Source organism: Microchirus variegatus (genome assembly GCF_963457635.1).
Source record: "Microchirus variegatus genome assembly, chromosome: 21".
NCBI classification, from domain to species: domain Eukaryota; kingdom Metazoa; phylum Chordata; class Actinopteri; order Pleuronectiformes; family Soleidae; genus Microchirus; species Microchirus variegatus.
In genome coordinates, this window is record NC_139822.1 from 15,372,576 (window position 1) to 15,399,402 (window position 26,827).

At 41.8% G+C, this 26,827-nt stretch overlaps 1 protein-coding gene across 1 annotated transcript in view; it reads left to right on the forward strand.

Annotated features, from left to right (window-relative positions):
• Positions 1–2,854: 2,854 nt before the first annotated feature.
• Positions 2,855–26,827, forward strand: part of dlgap2a (discs, large homolog-associated protein 2a) — a gene marked incomplete at its 3' end in the record, with an annotated part of 75,690 nt that continues 51,717 nt past the window's right edge. The window contains exon 1 of the mRNA XM_083907935.1: positions 2,855–2,883. The remainder of the gene's footprint in view (positions 2,884–26,827) is intronic.

A 26,827-nucleotide genomic window follows, 5' to 3' on the forward strand; every position in this document is an offset into this window, starting at 1 on the left:
GTTTCACTGTGTATGTTTGTGTTTGGAGATTGATATCAATGGACACTTCAGACCCTGTGTCAGCTTGTGTTTACTCAAGGCCTGGAGAACTGAATCAGTCTCTGTTATGACTTTAGATCTACAATTTATCGCCAAGAAATCTCTGTTTGTGGTGCTGTCACACAAAGTACCGTCTTCTAAAGACACTGTACGTCGCTCTTTCTAAATGTGTTTCCTTGCTTCCTTTCCACGATGGCTTCTGTCTGTCTGTTTTCTTTCTCATATGAGATCATGCAGTTGCTTGGAAACCTTTGTCAGTGTCTTGGAGCACGAATAGAGAAATGTCTCCATTTGATTCCCTTTCAAGCGAGGCCACAGGATACGGCCCTCGTCGTTTGTTTAGGCTGTTCAGCTCATTGCCGCCATCTGAAATGAAAAAGATTGTTAATTAAAAATAATTCCGACAGTGATAACTTCAAAATTGCCAAGAACATTACGCCCTGAAAATGTTGCAGTGATGTATAAATGCCGTTTTGAGCCTGGTTACATGAACCTAAATGTATACGGTGTCCAATGAACCTCTGCATGTTTTTGGACTAGAACTTAGATCGGGCCGAACAAATCAAGCCCGACCCGAGCACGTGCACAAATACTAGCATGCTAATGCGCTAACATGAGGAACAACACTTACACTTGCTCTAAATATCAGCATTTTAGCATTTAAAAAGTCCATGACAAAAGGGCCGACAGCCATTTTTATACACTTTAGTCATATATATGTATATAGGCAATATATACAATAGTATGTGTCTCACGTTTCAGCCTTGCACCTTTAGGTCAGTTTGGTTTATGACCCAAACACCTGCTTCATTAGTAACTTTTCCCATACATATATATGTAATATAAACAATATATACAACAGTGTGTATCTCACGTCCTGGAACCTTTGGGTCAGTTTTAGTTAATGACCCAAGCTTCATTAGTAACTTCCCCCATAATCCTCTGCTGCACTTTATGCTAGTACGCAAATACTAGCAAGCTAATATGCTAATTCACGAGAAATCACATTTATTTGCTATTTTACACTTGCTAAATATCAGCTTTTTAGCATTATCAATGCGAGTCCTTGACAAAAGGGCTGACAGCCATTTTTACACTCTTGCACTTGGAAAACAAAGGAGATTTAGCCTTGTTCTTGTACTGTAAAAGCGGCCTGATCAAGATCAATATGGGCTCCACTTGGGGAAATTCAAGAGTGCTTTAGATTTAAACAGGCAGCACAAACTAATAGAGCCAATTGCTTTGACTCTGTGGAATTATACTGTAGGGAGAAGGAAGTAAAAAAGACTAATTAAACCGGTAAATTCTCTCCAGGCCTCAGCCGTCCGTCACTGCGCTGCCCCCCCCCCCGACCATTCGTGTATGTGCGGTTCAAACCGCAGACTTCAACCGCCGCCTCCGCAGAAAAAAAAGATCCAAATTAAGTTATACAACGCAATTACTTTTGCAGAGTGACAATAACAGCTGGATTATCTCAGTCGAATCGCTTTACGGTCTTCTAATGCATGTGCGGTTTTTTAGCAGTGTTCTCAGTCTGTCTGTGCGTCGTTGTGGCGCCGTGTACGGAATTGTCTGACTCTGTGTTGTTTTAGCGTTGCCAAATGTATCCATGGTGCGGCAAAGATAAGACGGCTACAAATAAGCATAGGAAATGCTTTTATTTTTCACCTTTACCAACTGCACAGGTGCCCTCCCTGCACTCTGCCCATTAGCAAGGTCATCTGGGGAGAGACATGGCAGTAATTTAGTGTTGTGAGCATCTGTGGACATGTTTTATTGTCGTTGTATTGCACAGTCTAAATGACTGCGAGGATTTCAACCATGAAAAATACGCTGCCTCACAATTTCTTTTCACAATCTTAATAAGGGAAGTCCTGATTCCAAGGTTGCTGCTATTCTAATTAAGCCCCTAATTAGCAGTGATGAGATGAAGGAGCGCCTTGATTTAAAAAAAAGAATATGGCCTCTTTTTGTCACTGCTACATAAGAAGAAGAAAAAAAATCTGACAAAACCACATCTGTTTTTTTGGTTCTTCTGTGGAAACCATGGCCCGAGGACATAATGCTCATTTTCATCATCATCCCAATCATTATGCCCCCCCCCCCCCATGCCTTGTCCCTGCTGCTAAACACTCATGTTTAATAATATTTGTTTAAAATAAACTTGGAACACTTGCCTACACTCTGTGGGCTCATGGGGAAAAGGCTGATCCTTCATTAACAGCAATGTCCATGTATTGATTTAGACTTTGAGGCTTGGAGTACACTGCTGCTTGTTGTTATCTTTGCATGAGGATAATAACAACCTTTTAACATAATGGGAAAAGCAACTTTATATTTGCATAAAGAAAAATGCATGGAAACCCTGATACATCCTTGAAAGGACCTTTTTAATGTAAATAATAGAAGTGATGAATGACACGCAATCAAAAATCAATGCCTTTTGTGACTTTAATTTAAAGTTTAAATTGCACTTGACAGTGATGAAGTGACCTCATAAGATGTTCTCATTTTGTTGTTTGTTCTCTGCATCATTTTATCTTTTGATGCAGCCGCATGTGGCTGACGGTCATATTATGCATGGCGGCTTGGTTTCGGTTATGTTGCACATGGGTACCGCTCTGCGAGTACATCAGGCGGTGGTGAAAATCTGTTGTTTGTGTGCTTTTGACTTGAACATAAAGGGGGCGATGCTCGCGTTTGTCCCCCCCTCCCACGCATGTATGCACAAACAAAAAAAAATGTTCACATTCAGTATTTCAGTGTTGCCTTTTATTAATCTGCTGTTATCTCTCTTTGGTCCTTGTTTAGAATCACAGTGCACACTGTGTGGTGAACCAGAAGGTGAGTGGGCCAATCCTCCAAAAAGCTCTTGTCATCATCATCTCCCGGCTTGTTTGCTGTTTGGGTATAGAGTGGGAGACGGAGGTGGAGGTAGCGGGGCAACTCTCTGCAGAGACGCACTGTTCTTCAGTCTTCAGATCAGTAGAGCAGTCCAGAAAAAATGCTATAAAGAGATAACCTCCTCCTGTTTTGGCTTTATTTACTGTTAAGCATTCAGCAACCTGCATATTTCACAAAATCGCTGGTGTAGAAATGCAATTCCAGGAGGCAGCCATCTTACTCCTAGTGACCTGACGGCAATGAAGGCTGAAGGACACCGTGTCGCAAACTGCTTCACATCTCGTTTCATGCTGTGATTTGTGTACACTCGCACTCATACGACAAAATGCATCCGGCCCAATGTTCTTGAGTCGCTCCTGGTGTGTTTCCATCATGGTGCAGCTCGGTTTGGTACAGTACGGTACGTTTTTCGAACTGGTAAAGGTCTCAGTCAGGCTTGAACAGTACCTTTACTTGGTAGGTGTTGTGCCCGAAAGCTCAGAGCTGCTGGATGTCCTCCTGTTGTCTTTTGTGTTGTAAAAAAACAAGGGGCAACGACATCCAATGCAACACAACAGACAACAGGAGGACATCCAGCAGCTCTTCTTTTTCTGCTCGGTTTGTGTCTGTTTATCTCAACAAGAAGAGCTTTGTGCGAGAAGAGACTTGGGTTGGTCCGAGAAGGGCAATTCCATCTGTAGCTTCCCATACACGATCATCGTCAGTTCACACATACACAACGCAAACATACAGACGATACAGCAGATCGGGCAGTGGGCGTCAGACAACAGGGGGTTGAAGAAACACCGGTCGCAAGGGCATGACGCAATTCTGTCGCCCAAATCATCCGTACTGTACCTTTACTCTGGTACCCCAAGTGAAGGGTACTGAAAAATGTTGGGGCCTATTCCTAAATCTACCGAACTGAACCGTTCCACTTGGTGGAAACACACCATACCACCAGTATTTCTATGTGCTCATGCATTGCCTAGTGCAAAACTAGTTATTTCCATATGTCTCTCTTTACATGGCATCCCTAAACCCAAAGTGCATCCCCCTGCATGGACTACAGTGCGTGACTGTGACTGACTCAGTGATAGAATGGAGTTTTTGATCAATTACAAAAATTGTTGGCCGGGCCAAGTGTTGGGACTCTCCTCCGTGCTGTCAAAATGAAATGGTGTGAACGGTGTCTTTAGCATCTCTGGGCAGGAAGTGTTGCCAGGTTTGCACATTTATTGCACATTTTCTCAAGCAATTTGGCAACTTTTTTTTAAATATAGATGTTACTTTTTATAGCCAAACCTCAGCTACTTTGTGTAAAAGAGACAGACAAGAGACCTCTCCTTGTATCTAGTGTGACTGGCAGCAGCAGCAGACTGTTACCCAGATGGAGGCTGTGCCCTGGGTGACACCGTCTGAACTTTTCTTGACATTACCTGTAGGTTTAGACTGAATGACTGAAACAGTTGAACGAGACATTAAACAGACTTTAACCACATTTCCTCAGACAAAGTTTGTGTAAAGTCTGATCGAGGTGAAGTATGAACAGAGAAGGTCATTGTCTGGAACGTTCACGGCGAGCGAGCGTGTACATTCCTCCGGTTGGTGTGTGAAAATAGTAACTGCAGATAAAGTCTGGAGACTGTCTGAAGTTCTTGTTAGACGGGGGAAGTTATTCTGTCTGCCTGTCTGTCCGATGTACATAGACGGGACGTTAGCGGTGCAGAGCAGAAGCGTGAAAATGGCTCGGGGGTGGCTGCTGGTTAATGGTCCAGTGTGTAACATTTATGAAGGTATATTGGCACAAATTGAATATACTTCCAAATACAGTACATATTTTTTTGCATGAGTGTATAAACAATTTAAAACAAAAACTGGTTTGCCAGGAAAACGAAACAAACACGAGATGCATGATGCCGATATCCGATATGCTTATATATTATGGGGGGTAGCATTAGTCACATCAGCAGGTCCTTACTATCAAGTACTAAGAAGAAAGATGCGCATCTGCAGTCTCACCAGTAGATGTCACCATATCTTGCACACTGGACCTTTAACGTGTAGTCTGAAGCCAGCAGAAGACAGAATGCTGTATGTATGCTCTGTCCCTGTTTTCTTCATAGGGTTCTCTCTCTTTTTGTTGCCTCTTTGAGTTCATGTGGAAGTCTGTTGTTGTTTACCGACAATCTCACGAAAAAACAAAGTGACCAGAAATAACCCATGAACGCAACAGGAGCTGGCAGGACGAGCGCAGAAATAAACTCTAAACATGTTCGGCGACAGATGTGATATTTCCCCCTGGACTTAACCTTGTCCAGGAACCAGCCATGTGCCCCGAGGCCAATAAGAATTATTCTGTCTCCAAAATCAATGGCGCTCTCTCTGCTTTGCTTGATTGGATTAAGACGTAATCAAATTGAGCGCGATAACTGTGTGTCTGTGACCTTCTCATTGAAAATGGGCAGAGGAAAGAGGGGAGCCTGAGGGAAGGACAGTGAGCATGTGTGTGTGTTCTGTTGTGTGTGTGTGTGTGTGTGTAAACTTGTGTGGATCTGGTGGAGCTCTCCAGGCATTTCTATGTTGTTGCTACATGTTGCACATTGTATCAGGGCCAGAACCACAGGGAGAAGCATGTTGTCCCTAACACATCCAATGGGAGACGAGCACTGGAGAGAGGGTGTCTGTGTTTGTGTGTGTGTGTGTGTAGCACAACACTTGTTGACAGAGAGTGATTGAGATCTACAACTACATATTAAAGGACTCATATTATACCCTATTTCTACAAGTTAACCTAGTTCCCTCGTGTCCTCGTGAACATGTCTGTGACATGCTTTGGTCAAAATACCTCGAGGATGAAGCACCACAGCAGTTCAATCACCCTGCCAAAACAGCCCCGTTCAGAACGCTCCGTTTTGAGTGCCTGTCTCTTTAAATATGCAAATGAGACACAGGAAACTACGTCAGCGTCACTGAGGCAAATGCTAACAGCAGTTAGCATTTGGAAAAGCCATCATTTGCCCACTCTTGCCGGCACATTGTCGTCATATATATAATGTAAATCCTCTGAGGCTGGAAGTATGTGTAGAACTCTGTGCTGCACTGTGCAGCCAAGAATAGAACACTTCAGACTTCCGCTCTTCCGGATACTATTGCCCTCGCCTGCACTCTCGCGTTTTTTAGGGACAAAGGGGCGCTCCACGATTCCAGGAATTTGTCATGTCTGACGTCAGATACCGTGCAGAAGTGAACATTGCATGCTTTATCTCCTGTACTTCACGCGGATCACAAAAACATAGCTGAGTCATCTTTTTTCACACTTTGCCTCCTCATAGGGCCTCCAGAGTCCCAAATATAAGTATTAAATGGATTAAAAAGTCGATTTTGCATAATATGTCGCATTTGGTGCAGATTATTTTCATAGCTACGTGATGAACACACACACACACCAAAAAAAAGCATCGTAATGGAACACACTGGTTTTGTTTCCAAAAACAGATGCAGCAGTTTTTTACTTTGCCACTTAGAAATTAAGATGACAAAATTGGACAGGAAATGAATCAAAGCAGTGAAGTTTATGGGCCATAAAACGGATAATTCTGCAGATAAAATGCCATGTATCGCTGTGGGGGGGTAACGTCAGCGTGAACAACATCATTTGACCCATTGTTAATATTTAAGCGCAAACATTTGTGCCGCTCTAACGTCCTGTACAGAAGGATGCTAATTTGTTATGATTATCAACACCGGGTGTATAATACCCGTACTGGTGTTTGAAAAGAATGAAATAGACAGCCTTTATCTCTTGTCTTTGCTCTGACAGTTATTAGAGAAGGAACAAATGCATTTGCAAGGCCGGGCCGAGGCCGCACCGCCTGCAGGTAATTGCTGTCCTGTGGGAGCGACGGAGACAAAGAGAGAGAGTGAGATGCGATGGAGGGAGAATGCAGAGTCGGAGAGAGTAACGTGCGAATGTTTGCTAATTCTGTCTCCGTGTGTTTGTGCCGAATGTTTGAGGAAACATTTCCTGTTGAGACGTCACTTAGATAAGATGATTGTGTGTCTTTTGCGGCAGCGTGATATGAAACGGATTGATTTCAGTAATGGATTCTTACGAAGACTAAGAGTAGTTTCATAGATTGTTTTTCTTTTGATTCTTTTTTTAATCATGCATTTGAATTAAAGGCGCCATATGTAAGAATGTGGCCAAAAACGGTTACTGCACTCAAATTCCAAATACCGAGGTCTTTGAGGTTTCTTTTTCCCCGCCATTGTAGCTCAGACGTACCTGGCAACCCGTGGTTGCAGTGATTGGTAGACGGCGGTAGGGGGCGCCACATGCAACCACAAAACATAAACATGATTTGCAGTCTGCAAAACATTGTTTTTTAATGCTAATATTTTGGCTGTACTGTTGTTGTTGGTGAGTTCAGTTTGTTATATGAACATTATTCCTGAGTCTCTGTGACATATTAGGAGGGTTTTATGGCCAGTTGCTTTAGATTTATTACATAATGCACCTTTAAGGCTTTACCGATTGATTTCGCCAAACCATCTTTCTCCATCCGTCTTTTCCGAGCATTGTCTTTCAGTACAGTGAAAAGCCTGAATGAGACTTTGAACTGCCAAAGTCTTGGCTGCACACCCACTAACTCTTGCAGAATATTTGTGTAGGTAGGCCAGAGTTATTATTATTAAAGATGCACCAATTTCTACTTCCTCTAAAGGTTTGGTGGGTGCAATCGATCCGGCCTCTAGCTATGCGCTGAAATTTGCGATTCCGGGAGAAAAAACTGTGGAAGCAATGTGACATAAAGTGACACACTTTTCACACTTTTATGCAAGAAACATGGAAACATTTTTGTATGTCTGTGTGGGTGTAAACTGCTGCAGTAAGAGAAAATCAGAGGGCCTGAGTCACAGCTTTTTATTGAACAAGGGCAAGGAGGACGCTTTTATAGACGGGGCAGCCTTGAATTTAAACATTATTCACAATGACAGGCTCTCTATGACTTCGGTCCTGAAAAATGAAATGAAAATTCAAAGAAAAGTGAAGGTCTGACATGTGGTGTCAGTATCATTTTTGTGTGAGAACAACAACAAAAAAACAACCTCTTTCTGATCCGAAGTCCTTCAGTTGTCCTGTACATGCATGTGATCATTAACCAAACCCTACATTTGACCGCAGGACACAGTCGGCTGTAATTCACCTGCATTTTAACACTGCTTAGAGTCCAGTGTAATGACTGTAATGATACAAGCACTGGTAGCTTACACAAGCATACATTTGCTTTGTTGTACACTTGTCTTTATGGACATTAAGGACCAGTAAGCCACGACTGCTGGACTGATTCATTTTGAGCAGATACATTTGGTATTTATATTTAAAAATTGGATCCTCAACCAAATTACCCTTTTAACCCTTTAAGGTACGTATCAAGAAAAAAGTAATCATAATCACTTATGATAACAATGACAATATATATATATATATATGTGTATGTATATGTATATATATATATATATATATGTATGTATGTATATATATATGTATATATATATATATATATATATATATATATATATATATATATATATATATATATGTATGTATGTATATATATATGTATATATATATATATATATATATATATATATATATATATATATATATATATATATATATATATATATATATATATAATTTTATTTTTTTAATTATACCCTACAGTATTTCAGATACAGTCCTCTACCAAACGGTTGAGACGTCTGTTCATAATAAAAGTACAACATTCAGGTCAACAAGTCATATTAACTGCAATTTCTTGACCAATATTACTCACTCACAAATATTTGGGGGTTTTTGACCATGTTGGAACACTGAATAGAGCATGAGCATTGCATTTAACTTACACCAAACGGTAGAGATGTGTCTTAGAGTGCGGTCCACCAAATGGTTGCGAGTACCTTTTTGAAGGGTTTCAAACAGAATTTCAAAGAAAGGGAGGCAGGAGCAGGACACAGGAAATAATTTCCATTCATTCAAAAAAAACAGGCAAAAGGAAACCAAATTGCGAAATGTGTTTCAGTTTGAGTGGAACCAGAAATAGCCAAGTGTAGCACAGACTCCACTGTATTAAATCATTATATGCATTCAGCCCCCATCTTGACATTGCCTCTGGAGAGTAGGGGAGGGAGCCTCTTGAACTTATAAGTAATATCATTAGGCCCTAATGCATATCCCCCCCCAGTGCCCAGAAACACTGTCTTATATTGAATTGGGCAGCATGGATTTTTAATTTTCAAAAACCCATTTACATTGTACTGTATGTCGGCCAGACGAATAGAGAGCATGCCAGACCTCGAGCCAAGGTCAGCGTACAATAATGGAGGAGGCTTGTTGTTGGTAGGTGTGACAGGAGCCCTGATGCTGTGCATGACTAAACACACACGACATCCTTCACAGTGTTCTCTCCGCTCCTCAAAATCATTATTATCAGTGAAAAGCTAATTCACCTGTGCCGCTATTCTTGATTTATATAAGATGTTTATTTTTCATGCACTGTACTGATATATATATATATAGGGCTCTTGATGTTTTAGTTTCCTAACAATGATAGTATTTGAAAGGCAAAGCATCTGTGCAGGAGGGCGCAAATAATACCATTTGACAAGGCCAAACAGGCAAGCTAGGAAGTTGTGCTTGTTTGAAATAGGGATAAAACTGTCTACTATCAATGCTGTAAGGCTGTGTACAACTGCTAACTCCCCACCATAGTTAATATCACGTTGCCTGGCAACACCGGCCTGCAAATGTCACGTCACAACTATTACAGGGGAAAATGCCATTCCACAGGCGCAAATCTTAAGTGAGGTTTCCCCCCCCAGGTATGTGAGAAATGTTATCACTTCTTTGAAACGACATGGGAGAATCGGCACAATAACAAACATCAATTTCATTTCATCAAAAAAAAAAAAAAAGGATTAAAGTAAGAAGGATTCAAAGGAACAGAGCCTACATTTGGGTGCTTTTGTTGTTGTTGTTTGGTCTTCGTTTAAAAAAGCAATGTAACATTATTTTGATGCTGCCTCTTTCATCTGAAAACGGGCTCTGTCAAGTAATACTATCAGACCTGCCTGAGAGAGTCTGTATACAGCTGTAGCAACAGTAGCAATAATAATGTGCAATATAGTGTCTTATATCCTTTTTTTTCAGCACAACCTATGACATATTTTTCCATTTTCACCAACTATATAAACACACCTGATCAAAAAGTACTACTAAATGTTTTAAAATCAGATTTACAACACATAAGAAGACTATAAGCACACATACACACAGGATGTCCTTATAAGGAGTTGTGTGTTATTCCCGCGGCAATTTACCAAGGATGCAAATCACTTCCTGTGTGCAGCGTGGGAACATCGTGGGACGACATTGAATTCTAAACACAGCCATGTGTACTGTAGTGGATAGGCTTAAGGCTTATTCAGCGTTGTCTGAACTCGTTTGATATGGTTTTAATCTAACAGAGCTATGTTTATATTTAAAAACAGTTACACATTACAGTCACTGCCACTTAGAAACGTTGACTATCATGTAACCTCACAATCAAACCCACTCTTCTGAGGCTAACTCCGCCCAGTGACTGATTGTGAAAAATGCCCATGGAGCGGGCTGAGAGCTGAGTGAGGGAGTGTGGAAAATTCCAGCAGCAGGTGCTCAATAAGGAGCCTGTTAATCGCTGGTGTTTGACCAGAAAGGCGGTAGATACATGTATAATTTCAATACTTTACACTAGATCAACAAATACTATTATTAGATACTCGTATACACTGGTTTTACACCTGGGGAAAAAAAGTGGTTCAAATGTGTAGTTACACTTTTAATCCTGGGCTGCAGCTTTACCAGTCGATCTGGCCGCGCTCCATATTCCATACAGTGTGCAGCTGAGGATGCAAGCAGCCTGACGGCCAACAGTGCAGTATTGTGTTCCCAGCCCTATGAGGCCAACACAATGTTTCAGGGACTTAGTGTTTGAGGGGGGGGGGGGGGGGGGGGATATGGCAAAGCAGCAGCTTTATGTCATTAACAGCCATGAGGAAAAGAGCGACCGTGCACAGAGAGAGAAAGAAGGAGCTATAACATCTGAAGATTGCCTGCAGCTGCCCACTGAAGTGGGATTAAGAAAACATGCCATTTAAACTGCAAGCATTTCCCCCCCCCCCTTCACCAGGCAGGCAGGGAAAAGTGCAGCAGCCAGTCAGTCTTTTGAGCTTATCATCAAGTTGCACTCTCAGCTTTCTCAACCCGGTTCATTCTCTATTGAGTCGCACGACTCGCACAAAAAAAAACCGCCACTACTTAACGTAGCACAACATACTTTTCCCCCTCGCCACTTTTATGTTTTTTTTTTTACATTTAATGTTACCCTTCAGTACATTTGAAATGAATTTCTAATGTCTCTCGAGAGCCTTTTTGTTGTGTTTTTTTTTTGCGACGTATAAAATCTTATCCGGCAAACGTAACGAAGGAGGAGGCTGCAAAGGAGGCAGATGGCTGGCACTGCCTCGGATATTACACGCCATCTAATCTAGCTTCAATTTGAGCGCGCGCCTATGACAAATGTGCGGGGATGTATCCGTGCTGGAGAGATTGAAATGGAACACCTCTCTATTTCACACGTTTGCCGCCATCGTTTGCTGTCCACCTCTGACTCTGACCGGTGATGCCAAAAAAAATCAGTGGCGGAGGAGAGTAATGAGGAGGCAGAGAAACCAACGCCTCCCCAGGAAGAAGTAGTTTCACCTTTCCTCGCTGCACCTTTCAAAACCTGAGAAACCGCAAGTGCATGGTGGGAACTGTGAACTGTGTGTGAATATGTCTTCCCCAGGTGAGCAACCATCCAAATTTGGCTTCAGGGGAGCACATACAGAGCAGTTCTGGGATAGCGAGGGGGGGGAGGGGGGGCTTGACATCACTCCAGGCAATAAGCTGATGAGCAGCAGAAACATCGGGGGCAAGTTTGAACCAACTCCAACCGGAATGTCTTAAATAAGCTTATTGTGCAACTTCTTTTTTTTCTTTTGTTTTACACTAAAATCACTCTAGTCCACAAAGTGAGAGTGACACTTTTGAACTCGCTGTAGCTCACGCGGTGTTTTATTGAGCCTCTCGGGGAGATAACAAGAGCAACTGACCATCTGCATGCAAATGGGCTCATTACCGGGAATGCTCCCTGGGGCTGGGGGGTATAAATTGGCCAGGGGGAGGCATCGTCACTTCTCTTGGTGCAGACATCTTCCGGCTACAGTTTTGGTGATGGAGGTTAAACACCAATCACTCCTGCTCTAAATCACTTGGAGAAGTGTAAATAGTGGTGAGAACAAATATTGGCATTGTGCCAGAGAAGTCACCCTCACATATATATATATATATATATATATATATATAACTGTTATTATTTCACTTGTGGAGCGAATGGTACAAATTGCCTTTTGTCTACTAGGTCTCTATGTAGCTATTATCCTTTGAAGGTTGTCAGGAAAGATGGAGCCAATCACAGCTGACATTAAACAAACAAATATATATATATATATTTGCTCCCACATAACAAAGAAATCATTCAAAATCAATCATTTTGATTCGTGGACAAAACGAGACATTCGAGAACATCGTCATTTCCAGGTTTGACAAACACTGATCAATGTTTTTTTTCCTGACATTTTATGGACCAAACCATTAATCGATTACCCTGGGCACTGTCCCAATCAAACTGGGGATTTGAAAAGTGAAGCTTCTTCTTCCCCGGTACCTCCATCTTGTCCTCTTCTGTTACACCATGTCCTCCTTCACAATATCCATGGACCTTCTCTGTGGTCTTCCTCTTTTCCTCCATCTTCAACACCCTTTGTCCAAAAATAATCACTATCCCTCCTCTGCGGATGTGAACAAAACCATCTCAACCTTGCCTCCTTGAAAACATACTTTTTTCTCATGTGTCCCAGAGTTAGAACGTTCTGAAGCTGCGACATTCTATTGCAATTCGAAGTATTAAAGCTGCCATATGTAAGAATGTGGCCGTAAAAAAAACGGTTACTACATTGAAATTCAAAATACTGAGGTCTTTAAGGTTTCGTTTTCTGACGTAACTGGCAACCCGTGGTTGCTCGGCAGCTGAGACTTTACTGACTGCAATGATTGGTAAACGGCGGTAGGTGGCGCCACATGCCAAAACATGATTTCAAAACATAAACATGATTGCAGTCTGCAAAATATTTTTTTTAATGCAAATATTTTGTCTGTACTGTTGTTGTTGGTGAGTTCAGTTTGTTATATGAACATTATACCTGAGTCTCTGTGACATATTGGGAGGATTTTATGATTTTTATTTAAATAGGATGAGGTGTTTCATATTCTGTAAAAAAAAAAATCAGTCGCTGCATTTTTATCACACAATTAGTCTTGTTTAGACTTCTTCTAATTGCTGGTATCCAAACCAAGAGAGAGAGTAACATTCTCTGTGATTTCAGTCGATATAAAAAGGGCAGGGCTCCTCACACTGTCAGGCTTTATTCTCTCTGGTTCACATACTGTATATCTCCCCTGCCTTTATACCTCTTCCTAATATGAGCCTCACTGTGCTGTGGTCATCAGTACTGAGGTCCTCTCCCTCCAGGCACTGCCTTTTTTTTTTTTTTTTTTTCCTTCTTCAGAACTGCTTATTAAAAACCCCAAACCTGGCCTCTGGGAACCTATTGCTCTCCTTCTCCCTCATCACCTTTTCCTCTCTCTCCGTCTCTCTATTCCCTTTCCTCTTTAAACACACTCACTCGGGGCAAAGGTGCAAGTTTCTCTCCGGTTTGTTCCGCCCAGTCAGGCGTGAGCTCGTTCATTTTTTTTTTTTTTTTTCCCACCAACAAGAACCAATTACTCTAATAAGACTCCCCTCCTGAACCGCCGGTGTCATTATTGCACATCATTTCTCTGCCAGCCCTTTCATTTCAGACAGTTTCGAGCCTATATCATCAAAAGCCACAAGGAAATTAATCATCTTTTTTTTTTTTTTTTTGCAAAACGACGGCACCTCGGTGATGCTAGTGATTACAGAGCACTGCAAACTCGCCATAAATACGACATCCTTTTCTTCTGATTGGAATCAAAGCTTACTGCCACATTTTTATTCATGAAGTCTTCACAGATGCGCCGCTTGGCCAGCCGCGCGTTCTGCAGGACCGGAGATATCGGATGATGCGCTGGCTTTTTTACTGAATCGCGAAGCACACTGTTGCTATGTATAGGCTGAGAAGAATGGATGGGGAGAGCGTATAAGACTGATGGCTACTGTCAGGCTGCAGCACGGGTGAATCATGAACACTCCTATTCGAATTTCCACATAATGTCTCGCTCTTTCCTGCAGTTGTCTCCTTTTCACCATGAGCGCGCATGACGGGAAACGAGGGCTCTAATTCCTAATTCCTCTTAAAGGACTCGTATAATACCCTATTTCTCCTAGTTAACCTAGTTCCCTGGTGTCCTAATGAACACGTCTGTGACATGCTTTCGTCAATAATACCTTAAGGATGAAGCACCACAGCAGTTCGATCACCCTGTTCAGAACGCTCTGTTTTGAGTGCCTGTCTCTTTAAATGCAAATGAGACACAGGAAACGACGTCAGCGTCACCGAGGCTCCGGCAGCTAACAGCAGTTAGCATTTGACAAAAGCCATCATTTGCTCTACTAAAATGTATCCACTGGACACGTGAATCCTCTGAGGCTGGAAGTTTGTGTAGAACTCTGTGCTGCCAAGAACAGGACACAGACATAATCTTTTTTCACACTTTGCCACTTATGGGGCCTCCCGAGTCCCAAATATAAGTATTAAAATTATTTTTTTTAAAAAGTTGATTTTGCATCATATGGCCCCTTTTAAAAGAAGGCAAAACGCAATAGGTGACACATAGTGCTCGTCAATTTATTGCCATGGCGTTGTTCACAACCTGATAAGCTCTCACAGCTTGAGGTCACAGTCCTCCTTGTGTCATTCATGCCTTCTGTCTCCGGATGACAGACAATTAAATCTGTCGCTGACACTGAATCACTGCGACGTGGCGGATAATGAATACGTCGTGCCAAACACTACCTCTCGCTTGAAGTTGTTTCGCGTCTAGTTCGTGCACCTGCAACCAAAATCACATTATTATGCTCTGCTTTATTGACGGTCCATTAACTAGCCATAACTTAATTCGCGATATACCAAACTACTGTTTGAAATCAGTTGTATTTGCGTTCATATGCATTCCCTACCTTGGACTATGGAATACTAGCACTTCAGTGACTCGTCTGCAACTCTATTAGCCATTAACCTGCAGTGCAACTCGGGTGAACGCAAAATGAGTTGAGCAATCACACAGATTTCCCAGTGGCACGGAATTTATTGACTCAAGTGACACAACTTGCATACGTGTATGCAGAGGACCAAACGTTTATCAAGGAAAATGGAACGCGCCATCGTCGCGAATGCTGGAAACACAGCTAGGTCTTGTAGCATCAAACCTTACATAACAATTCAGGTCAACAACCGAGCGTTGTGTCTCTTCATCTCTCGTCATAGCGAGTGTGTGTTGTGAGCTTCCTTTGGAGCGACTTCTGAGACATTTTTAATTTGTTAAATTGTTAAAAAAAACAGTTGTTTATTAACAACATGACGCACTTAAAGCACAAAGCTGCGCTGCTGGAGCTCTTTATCGGTCTTGACGGCCGTGTCTGTGGTGCAGGGACACTTTTTGGTGCCAAAAATAAACACATTTTATGCCCTCCCTTTTCCTGGGAAATACACACAAGTAAGCAAGCGAGGGACTGTGCTCACAGCTTGATGTGCTGAGGGTGACTTGTCATTATTTTTAGTCACAATTATGACAAACCTGTGAGTTTTGGCTCCCCTCTGTACTTGTCTCTGTTTCCTCTCCGTCGGGGGACATTTGAATCATCATGTGAGCGAGGCTGATCTGCTCACAAATGATTTTTTTTTTTTCCCTCCCACACAAGTTTTGCAGAAGTGTTATTTGAAAAGTCTTTGTTTGGAAACGATTTATTTGCTAAAGTGGTTTTAGATTTAGATTCTTGCGAGCAGCTAACGGAGAGGATCGCCGGTTTTTCGAAATGAGACGTCGCGTTTGACGGCGTGTATAGCTCCCGGCGATTGCTGCTTTTGTCCAGGAAATTTACTCGACAAGAGGAAGTTTTTGTGTGTGTTTGTGTCACCAATTGTGTTCAATCACCGCACCTCCTGTGGCAAACTGACCTCAGGACGCAACACTGAGCCCTTTCGCCCCGGCCTGTGTGTGGCAACCCGAATCAGTCTGATGTGGCTATAATCCAAGATCAGTGGGGTTAATAGTGTGTACTGTGTGCTCACCCTAAAGGCTCCCCCCCCCACCCCCCTCTTTCCTGGCGTTCCATAATGACTCGGTCTGATCTAGACCTCAGGAAACGCTAATACCTCGCAGAGCTGTGGTCCAGGTCATCGCGGGTCAGGAAGCTGACGATTGGAGCCGTGGATGATGGATGCCTAAAGATGTGTTTTTTTTACTGAGATTTAAAGCTCCTGTATAGTGGTCCTATCGCACATATATGTGAGTTATGGAGGTCTACTTCCATACATTAACTTGTTTTTATGGTCAAAAACCGCCTAGTTGCTGCAAACAAGCCGATCTAAATCTCTCCTCACTGAAGCTCTCATCAGCCACGCTGTTTCAATGTAAACCAGCGCTTTCCCAACTGTCTTGTAATTGGCGGGCTACCTGAAAGTGACGTAATTAGCATGTCAGCTCTCAAAAGCGCAGTTCCCCCTACTGGAACGGTGGATGCACCGCTACTACGACTCCCCACCGCAGTCCCTTTTTACGCCTTTGAGCCAGAGTCGGACCCATAGTCAGAAGACACTGTCACAAGTGACACACCTCCTCAATGGACGTTCTTCTTCTTCTTCTTCTTCTGACGTTCATTGTACGCAAGCCGGATGTACCCGGACTAGAGCAGGAGGATCTGCTGTTCAGGAGACGGGATCCTTACGTCACGATTCCAGGCTTTTTCAGAGCGATTGAATAAAACCCAGCATTCTCAGCAGTGGCTGAACTGCTTATTTCTAAAACTTTAGGGCTTCATAAGCGAGGTAATGCCGCAGATATGCACCAAAAAACAGCGTTAATTGGAACTTCCAGTCTATGGGAGCTTCATAATTTCCTGACGAGGTGAAACCCTAGTGCTAGTTTTGCAATTTTGTGGAAAAGAGTGGAATTACTTTTGTATGCCTGCACTTAGCAGCAGGGTCGCACTACCTTTGAGCTCCACTGAAGTGCTTTCTACGAACACACAAGATACTTAATTTTGCTTCCCTTTGGTACAACCGTGACAGCCCTCGGCCCCACTTAGTGTTCATTCTAAAAACCTAACAATCCATCACTGTCGGGCCACACAGGCGCTTCTGTATAGGGGTAACGCAACCTGTGGTGTTTCCCCTCTTGGCACCCAGAAAACTCCCTCCACCGCCACCTATCTGCAAAAAAAAACAAAACCTTTATGATGGTTAAATGATTCCTTGTGTCTGCGTGGAGGAGATCTCTGTTACTTTTTCGCTCTGATTCACGGCGTCTGATTCATGCGATTTGAGACGTGGGATGAGACACAGGCTGGAAAGGCGGCTGCGACAACAGCTTGACAGAAGCCGGTTTATTATTGTGCGCTCTCATCAACAGTCAGTGGGAGGTGAGGAGGTGGGAGACACTGTTGTCCGTGTGTTGTTGCAATAACTTTGCTTGAGTCTCTGCAGTAAATGTTGTAGGGGAGCAATTTCACTTTTTTTGCACAGACCGTCATGGTCTCCATTCAGGCTGGGATTTTTCTTACTGATGTTGCAATTGCAATTAATCGTGGTGTCATTTTTTGAGTCGAGGTTCAGTTCAATATTCACTATCAAAATATTAATATCAAAATATGCTCTTAAAGGGCCACTCCACCCCCAAAAAATAAAATGTTTAACTAATTTCCAGAGATAAATGTGTTCATCAGAGGATCTGAGATTTAGTTTTTTTGGTACATTTTTATCCTTTTTATATTTTATATATATATATATATGTGTATATATATATGTATGTATGTATGTATGTATGTATGTATATATATACAGTATATATATGTATACGTATGTATGTATGTATATGTATGTATGTAAGTATGTATGTATGTATATGTATATGTATGTATATGTATGTATATATATTTGTGTATGCATGCATATATATATGCGTGTATGTATGTATATATATGTATATGTATTTATGTATATGTATGTATGTATGTATATATATATATATATGTATGTATGTATGTATATATGTATGTATGCATGTATATATGTATACATATATATATATATGTATATATATGAAATTGTTAAAACAGTATTTTAACATGCAGTCAATTGTTAATAACTGCCAGATATTACAAAAAAAAATTGTTTTTGTAATTTACATTTTTTGGCCCTTTATGGTTAAAATAAGCACAAAAAAGTTTTTAAAAAATATATATATTTTTGCAAATGTCTTATTTTGGCCTGTGGAGTCAAACGAAACAGCTGCTGTTTAGTTAGATTAAGACATCCTGACCTTTGCTATCGACACATTCTGCTCTCGTCCGGTGACCTCAGACGATATATTCCACTTTATTGGAAGAGCCATGAACGCTTTAATTACTTCCAGTACCGTTTCAATTTATATCTTCCCGTAAAGCAGCTGTGCGGACGTTGCGTGCGTCCGTCCCCGTCTGTGATTTGTTACAGAGCCACAGCTTTACAAAACCCTCCTCATGTCTATGTGGCCCCCTGTTTCTGCACAGAGGATCCCAGCAGGACTGAGTGAGCGATGCCTTGTGCTCGGCGAGCGTACACAACATTAATAACTCAAGGTAATGACCGGGGTATCTCTTGCCTTTATCGTGGGTGAAAAAAAAAAAAAAAAAATCATTCACACAGCTGAACAAAGGGGGCCCAGCATCAATTAAATCACCGTCCTTTCTCTGTTCACGTCCTGACAGCATTAAAGTATGACAAGTGAAACATAATTAGGTATTAAATTGTATTAAATTGACCATTGAGTGAAACAAATTCACAGCATGTTCCATATATTTCCCGTTAATTCATGCAAAACAGCATTAATCCATCATAAGCGTGCCTGGCTGCGTGCTTCGTCTTGATTCACCTTCTTCTTCTTCTTCTTCAGCACAGCAGTTGTTCTCATTAACAGCAGAATCACATACTGACTTCCCACAGCCGCGGTAGTTCGCCGGTTGCTTTTGAAACCACGCCTGCAAATATTGAACACTCTGTAATTCATGTTTTCCCAACAAGTGTAATCTCTGTGATGAGGAGGAAACAAGAGGCAGAGGAAGGGGAATCATCTGCTGTTTTGGTCGTCTTGTGATGTAATTGTAGTGGTCCTCGGCTGATCCGTATCATGTCCATGCGTCGCATACGGAGACGTTTTTTCAATGCTCGGGCCTCAAGGACGAGCATTAAATCCCCATCAGGAAGCAGTGTGTGTGTGTGTGTGATGCAATGATGTCATTACCCTTGAGGGCTAAGCCTTGTTGGAAATAGAGATGACGGAGGGGAGCGGCCCTGTAATGTGATTTCATTTAAGGGACAGACCTCGCAGGATGCTGCGGTATTTCACTTGTCGTACCGGTGTGTGTACTCGTACAATCACATTTAAAGCATTTTATTGCAACAAAATTCAAATAACAATGAGGCAAACTGTGTCATTAACAACCTACAGTGATGTAATTGCCAGAAAGAGGACTGAGGGCGTATTTGATTGGACTTAGATGTTGATGTAAAGCGGAAATTGTACAAGATTTAATGTATCTGTGATGATTTTTAAGAGTTATATTCTGTATATGGCAGCTGTTGTACAGTATGCTGAATTTTTGGGGGTGTTTTTTGTACTTTTTTCAGCTTGTTGTAAGTTGATGTATCAGCAAAATGTTGGACATTATTTGGAGTTTGAAATCCTACGTTGTGTTGCTGCTTTAAGCCTCAAAATGTCAGTCTGGACTTTTTTTTGTGTGCCTATGTTAATCATAAAAGTACGGACTCCCTGAAGTGACGTGAGGAAAAAAAAATGGCGGGGAAAAAAAATAATGAATTTTTTTTTTAAATCTTGAGTTTCAAAGACGAGATCTTGAGTTTCTAAAGAATGATGGGAAAAAATTCTAAAAAAAAAAAAATTCGTGATTTTTTTGAAATCTCGAGTTTCAAAGTCCAGATCTTGAGTTTCAAAAAAATTATAAAAAATTTTTTTGGACGAAATTATTAATTTTTTTTAACATTTCGAAACTCAACTTTTTTTTTTTTCGTCTTTTTTTTTTCCCCATGTCACTTCGGGGGCTCCATATAAAGGGCCCGAAAATGTTCTGTGACTACGTTTTTTCCCATTTTTACAAAATAACGTTAAATATCTGGCAATTATTTACAATTTATGCTCTTTTTATTCATTTATTTTTTTGTAATTGTCTAATAGCAATTCAAAATTAAGAAAAACAAAATGTTTTGTTTGAAAAGTGTCCGAAAAACAGGACAAAAAATGGAAACTAGAGGTGTTTTTTTCCCTCTCAATATTACATTGATTCCACACTGCATGGGGAAGTTCACTTAAAGCTAGAATCACTCGTTTTTTAGTATTTTTACTTCTTTAAAAAAGGACCCAATGTCCCTTTAACTGACAGTATAACAATTACCTCACACTGAAGTCTTTTTTAAATGTTTGAATTTTTAATATATGGTATTTTCCAGTGGATTTTACAGACTCTCGCTTTACAATTTCATAAAGATTCCATGTACATAGGAATACAGTTGTTTTTTCTATGTATTTGGGAGGGAAAAGGCAAGGTTGTTTTTGTGTGTGAGGGTTTTAAATATAGAAAAACAAAGTTTTAGACGATCACGTCCTTGAACCGTGACACGGTCTAATGGCTGCGACGATTGCCCTTCACTCTTTTTTTCTCGTGGCTGTGGGCAAAGACACTCGTTTCTAAGCAACCTCCACCTCAAAAGCGTGGAAAGTAATGAACATGGAGAGAGTCTTTGATGAGGAGTGGATGTCTGGTGTAGTGGTTTTTCCACTGAAAGCGTTCAGTTATGGGCATTGTGCAGATATAATTCTGCACACTTCAAATAACGGATCACAGCTTCAGTCCAGTTCCTCAATATGTGCCTATATCCATGTTTTCCATCCCTCCCGTTACATCCCATTACATCTACTTGGTGTTGGATGCTGAATTATTCCTCGAATCACCACCTTGGGGGGAAACAAAATGAAAGCCAACGTGCCCACTTAGGACTTCTTTAGCCCAGATGTTGAAGATCAAACAACATAAGTGTTCAACTCTCAGTGTCTGCAGCAACCTTTCACTTTCATTTAAGAGGTCTAACACATCTGCATATACTATTATTACCTGTCATAATATATTTATACCCACTGAGATTATCCACTGCATGTGATATTTAAGACGTGAAGAACATGTTTGTAGAGTAAAATACTCACTAGTTTTGAAGCCTCCAATGGTGAAATAATTACTGTGAGAACAGGCATCTGCCAGTGGGATTATTTTTTAAGTCTTGGGTTCTTTTGACTGTTGATTGGACCAAATGGGAACATGAAATAGAAAGTTAAGAATCTGGAAACTACAGTTATTAACTGTTAAGTGGAGCTGCAGCCAAAGCTTCGTATAAGACAAGAACTACACTACCGTTCAAAAGTTTGGGGTCAACTATACAATTTTTTTGTGTTTTCCATTAAAAGTCACACTTTTATTCATCAAAAGAGTTGCAAAATGGATAGAAAATATATTCAAGACATTGACGAGATTAGAAATAATGATTTTTATTGAAAATAATAACTTTGCCCTTTCGTCAGAGAACCAGCAAAACTGTTCTCAGCTGTGCTAACATCATTGCACAAGGGTTTTCAAGGGTTTTCTAATCATCCAATAGCCTTCTAACACCATTAGCAAACACAATGTACCATTAGAACACTGGACCACTGGTAGGGTATCTCAACACTGGTTGGTCATCACATAATCGCAATTCTTGAGCGTTGGCACGATTGTCATCACACTAATCGCACCAAATCTCGTCTACTTGGACGTCTGTGCGTTGCCTTTGTGCGTAAACTCACCACATGACAAATTTGGATTGCGTCCAGTGTGAATTCGGCATAAGAAGTCAAATAAATTTCCACAATAATCAATAAGTTTGTTGCGTAAAATGTCACAAAAAGACGACGTCTTCTCCAATGTCTTGTTTTTTTCCACAACTTTAATCAATTCTGGAGCAAAGACGTTCTTATCAATTTTATCACTCAGTGAATTCATTAATAGTCAATTTACTCTCGTAGCCCTAATATCAAAACCACCTGTTTTGACGTAATCTGCGGACTATTCTAAAGTAGAATTAATAATCAACCTTAGTCTCATGTGTGTTAGCTTCGATTTCCAGTTAAAACGTTATAGATTTCACCTCCTTCACGTTCGATGAATGCGTTCTAAATGATCCGAGCGCGTCACGTCCAATTTTCCCCCTCGTTATTGTGTTTCCCGCTCCTACACACTGTTACACACTGTTACACACTGTTACACACAGAAAAGTCACCGCGTCATTTGCAGCGTACGCTCGTTCATCAGGGCCAGAGAGATGTGACGGTGATGTGGAGTGAAAATGAACGGAACCGATGAGAGACTTCCTTTAATTTCCTTAATGTTGCCGTCACGCTCCGCAAACCCCGCAGACGTCAGATAAAACGCGCTGTTCTTATCGCACTGTCGAAGTCTCGGCACCCGTTTGACATTAGCAACAAGAATGAGGTAAAGCAATAAAACCAAATTGTGCAGTCACGTTAAAGGTGCATTATGTAATAAATCCAAAGCAACTGGCCATAAAATCCTCCTAATATGTCACAGAGACTCAGGAATAATGTTCATATAACAAACTGAACTCACCAACAACAACAGTACAGACAAAATATTTGCATTCAAAAAAATATTTTGCAGACTGCAAATCATGTTTTGGCATGTGGCGCCACCTACCGCCGTCTACCAATCGTCGCAGTCAGTAGAGCCTCAGCTGCCGAGCAACCGCGGGTTGCCAGTTATACGTCAGAAAACGAAACCTAAACGACCTCGGTATTTTGAATTTGAATGTAGTAACCGTTTTTGGCCACATTCTTACATATGGCGCCTTTAATGGTGATCGCGGCAGCTGTCTGCAGCACATCAGTCACCAGGCTTAACTGAGCAGCTTCATGTCGCTGTTGTTTGGCAGCTCCATCACTGCCTGATAAATACTGTCCTTTTTTTACATGATGCGTTTAGAGAGAGAGAGAGAGAGAGAGAGAGCGGCCGGGCCATCGTCAATAGCACTTATTTTGTTTTACTGCTGTGAAATTAGGCCAGTAAAACACTGGGACAGGCACTTCCACTAATTGCATTTTACCGTCAGATTTGTGTCCACGTTCACCTTCGATCCCCCCGGAGCGACGTACAACCTGCCGTCGTTCGAATCAAAACAACACGTGGGTGTATTTTTTTTTTTTTGTGTGTGTGTATTGAGTGTTTCTTTTATTTTAGTCGAAGGTTTTGTGTAGCAGTAGAGTTTGAATTCCTGGTAATAATTGTAATATAAGTTTATAAAAGTATGATTATGGTAATAGTAATCGCCATGTGAAGGTATTACACTGTTTTTAGCCTATAGAAGGCATAACAAGCTATTACATGGATATTAGAACATGACACTGTTACTGCAATACTGTTACTATAGTGTACTGTAATATACAAAAGTCCCTTTTCCACCTATGGTCCCAGCTCGCCTCGGCACGGCACGGTTTAGGTTGGTTTTCCACTACAAAAACTCAATGTGGGCGGAGTCATCACCGCACGGCTGCATGAAAAACGGCCGTAACTTCGTTTTACACGCGACATACAAACAAATGAGTGACTAGTGACTTGTACAGCAGTTGTTTTCAGTGTAACTGAATCATTAGAATCAGTCAGTTAAAAATGAGCGTTAACCGCGGTCAACGTTAACGCATGGCGCGTTAAAATGAGTCTCTAAAGTTCCGCTAAACTTTAAAAACAGAGGCACACATACGCAGTCCACAGGTATGCTGCTCTTTTCGTTTCAGAAACAGACCGCCACGGTTCGGTTCGACTGTAGGTGCGCTAACGGCACTAAAGATGCTAACGCAGCTAACGGAGCTAACTGGTAAACGGTGCCTGGACTTCGGTGCCGCTAGTGTCTAAAGTAGCGTTACTTTAGAGACTCATTTTAACAATCGGGAGCCACGTAAACATGGCGTCAAGCGCCTTTTAACGCCGTTGATGCCGTTCACTAGACTGAAATACAGCGGCAGAGTTTGTGATGCGGCTCGCTGGTTACCTTTGCGGTAAATTTGAGATTTTAGACATTTCCCTGGTACTTGTGGGAGATCCACATTTTCAGGATTATTAAGTCTTTTTAACTGATCTACAGTTCGACATTGTTTGGCTCGATTACTTGTCATGGCCCTCTGACCAATCATTGGTCATCGCCTCAGCTCGTTTGGAACCTCCGCTAGAGTAGGTACTAAAAAAAATAATAATAATGGAAACACGCCAAAAGTGTCACTGATTTCCCTCCGTACAGTACATGTAATCCTTTGCTTACCGTCGATAGCGAAGATGTTGCCGCTCTCTTAATCTGATTTTGCTCAGATTAACATCACGGCTAATCATTTAGCGCACTGATTGACTTTGCGGGCGCTTAACGTCCCGACGGCTGACTTTGGAGGGGGAACGAAGCAAAGGAAGGAAAGGCCAGTTGAGAGACAAGGATCTGAACTGGACTGTCTGTATCTCTTCCATCTCCAAAAAAGTCATTACGGCTAACCCACCACCACCACCACCACCATCCTCCTCCTCCTCCACTCTGTGGGCTGCTGCTGTCTGCGGAGAGGAAAATTACATTAGAGGAGAAAGGATTTCAATTGTCTCCTTTAGGCTGAGGACTGTGGATGCCTGCAGGGCCCATGGGATCTGTAGTGTTTTGGAAATACATTTCCTGATGGGATTGTCTCTGGGGAGGGGGGGGGTGGGACCGCGAGGTTCTGCTCCACACCTTTTCGTCTTCCTGCAAAAAATATGAGCCGATTCCTGCAGAAAACCCGCGTTGAACGTTTCACACGCTATTCTTCATCGTCCCCGCGAATAACAACAAGGACGACGATATCGAATTATCTCGTTCGTTTTTCTCTCCTCCAGTCGTCAGGCGGCTTGCAAAGCATGTGAACTTGAGAGTATGTTGCCATGGCAACCCAAGAACAGTTCTGAAGCTTCCCTCTAACAAGTTGCCTGGCAATGCAGTCCTGGCTGTTACATAAGATGCAACTTACTCGCTGAGTCTCACACACACACACACAGGAGCACACACACACACACAGGAGCAGGGCTTTTCCTGTGGCAGCATTTCACATTCAGCATGATTAATTCATAGCTGCTGTAGATTTATGAGTCCTCCGTGCAAACGCAAGCTCCCGCGCAATCTACCACTTTGGCGTTTGAGACGTTTTTTTTTTTTTTTTTTGCGGCAGGGCGTCGTTTCTGCGGCTGCTGTTGTAAACAAAAAAAATAAATGATTGAGATCGAGGAGATTGCGAAAGAGGAAGCGAAACAAAAGAGAGCCGAGACGACTCTGCTGCTGCTGCTGCTGATGATGATGATGTGTGGGATGAATTTATCACAGCAGAACATGCATGCTTCTGTATATCCTCAACATAAAGCGTCGTAAAATTCAGCCTTTTGTCTTCCATTCCAAGGAGCCGGAAAGTTTGCAAGCCCTTTAGTATTGTCATTCACGGGAGGAGACAAAAGAACGCTGAATTTGTTCAATTCTGTCACCTACGGCTCCGTCTTTACTTTGACTGGCAGAGTCGGAGAGAGAGGAGCGCTGAGCAAAGCACGAGATAACGCACTTTTCGTCATTAGCGGCTGCCGCACGATAAGTATTCAGACATGCAGCGGCTTCTCCTTATCTGGCCACTGTAGTCTCTCTCTCTCTCTCTCTCTCTCTATGCAGCTAAATACTACGACTGACTTCAGCTCGCCACTCGGCTGGTGAAATTGGGTGTTAGAGAAGGAAATTCTTATTTTTACATTTGTAGCAAGAGCCTGCCAATAGCTTAATCATTTTTGAAGAGATTAGTGCAGAGGCTGATAGACGCACAGCTCTTTTGGGAAAGGGGAGGCGGGGGGGGGGGGAGCTACAGCTTCTGTTTTGCAGCCTCTCCTGTACCTGTTCTCTCCCGAAAATGTGCACAAACTGACTTCGCATAATCGTTACTTGTCGTTTACTGGCACTAAAAGACGATATCCACTTACTTGCACTAACTTCTCCATGCATAAATAGCACATTCTGGCGTTTGAGTGTAGCTGCAAACAACAAAGAACCCTAGACATTAGTGCAATAAGCCCAACTGATAGAATTTGTCCAGACAAATTACACAAACTGACACAATTTAGGATCACCATATTCAGGTTAAGGGAGAAAATAGTCATGAAAAGCAACACCAAAATCCGCCCCCAATCTGGCGCGTACAGCTCATTTTGTCAGTTCCCTGCGCACACATGTCAAAATACAGTATAAACATGCTCAGAACCAGTAATTAGGCAGGGAATTCGTTCACGTTTTTTAGTAGGATAATTATTCCCAATAAATAAAAGTATACTTGAGTTGAAAAAGGGAAATACCATATATACAGATTCATTTACACGTCTGTTTTTAGTCTCCAGAGAGATCGTGCAGAATTTCCCTCTCCGTT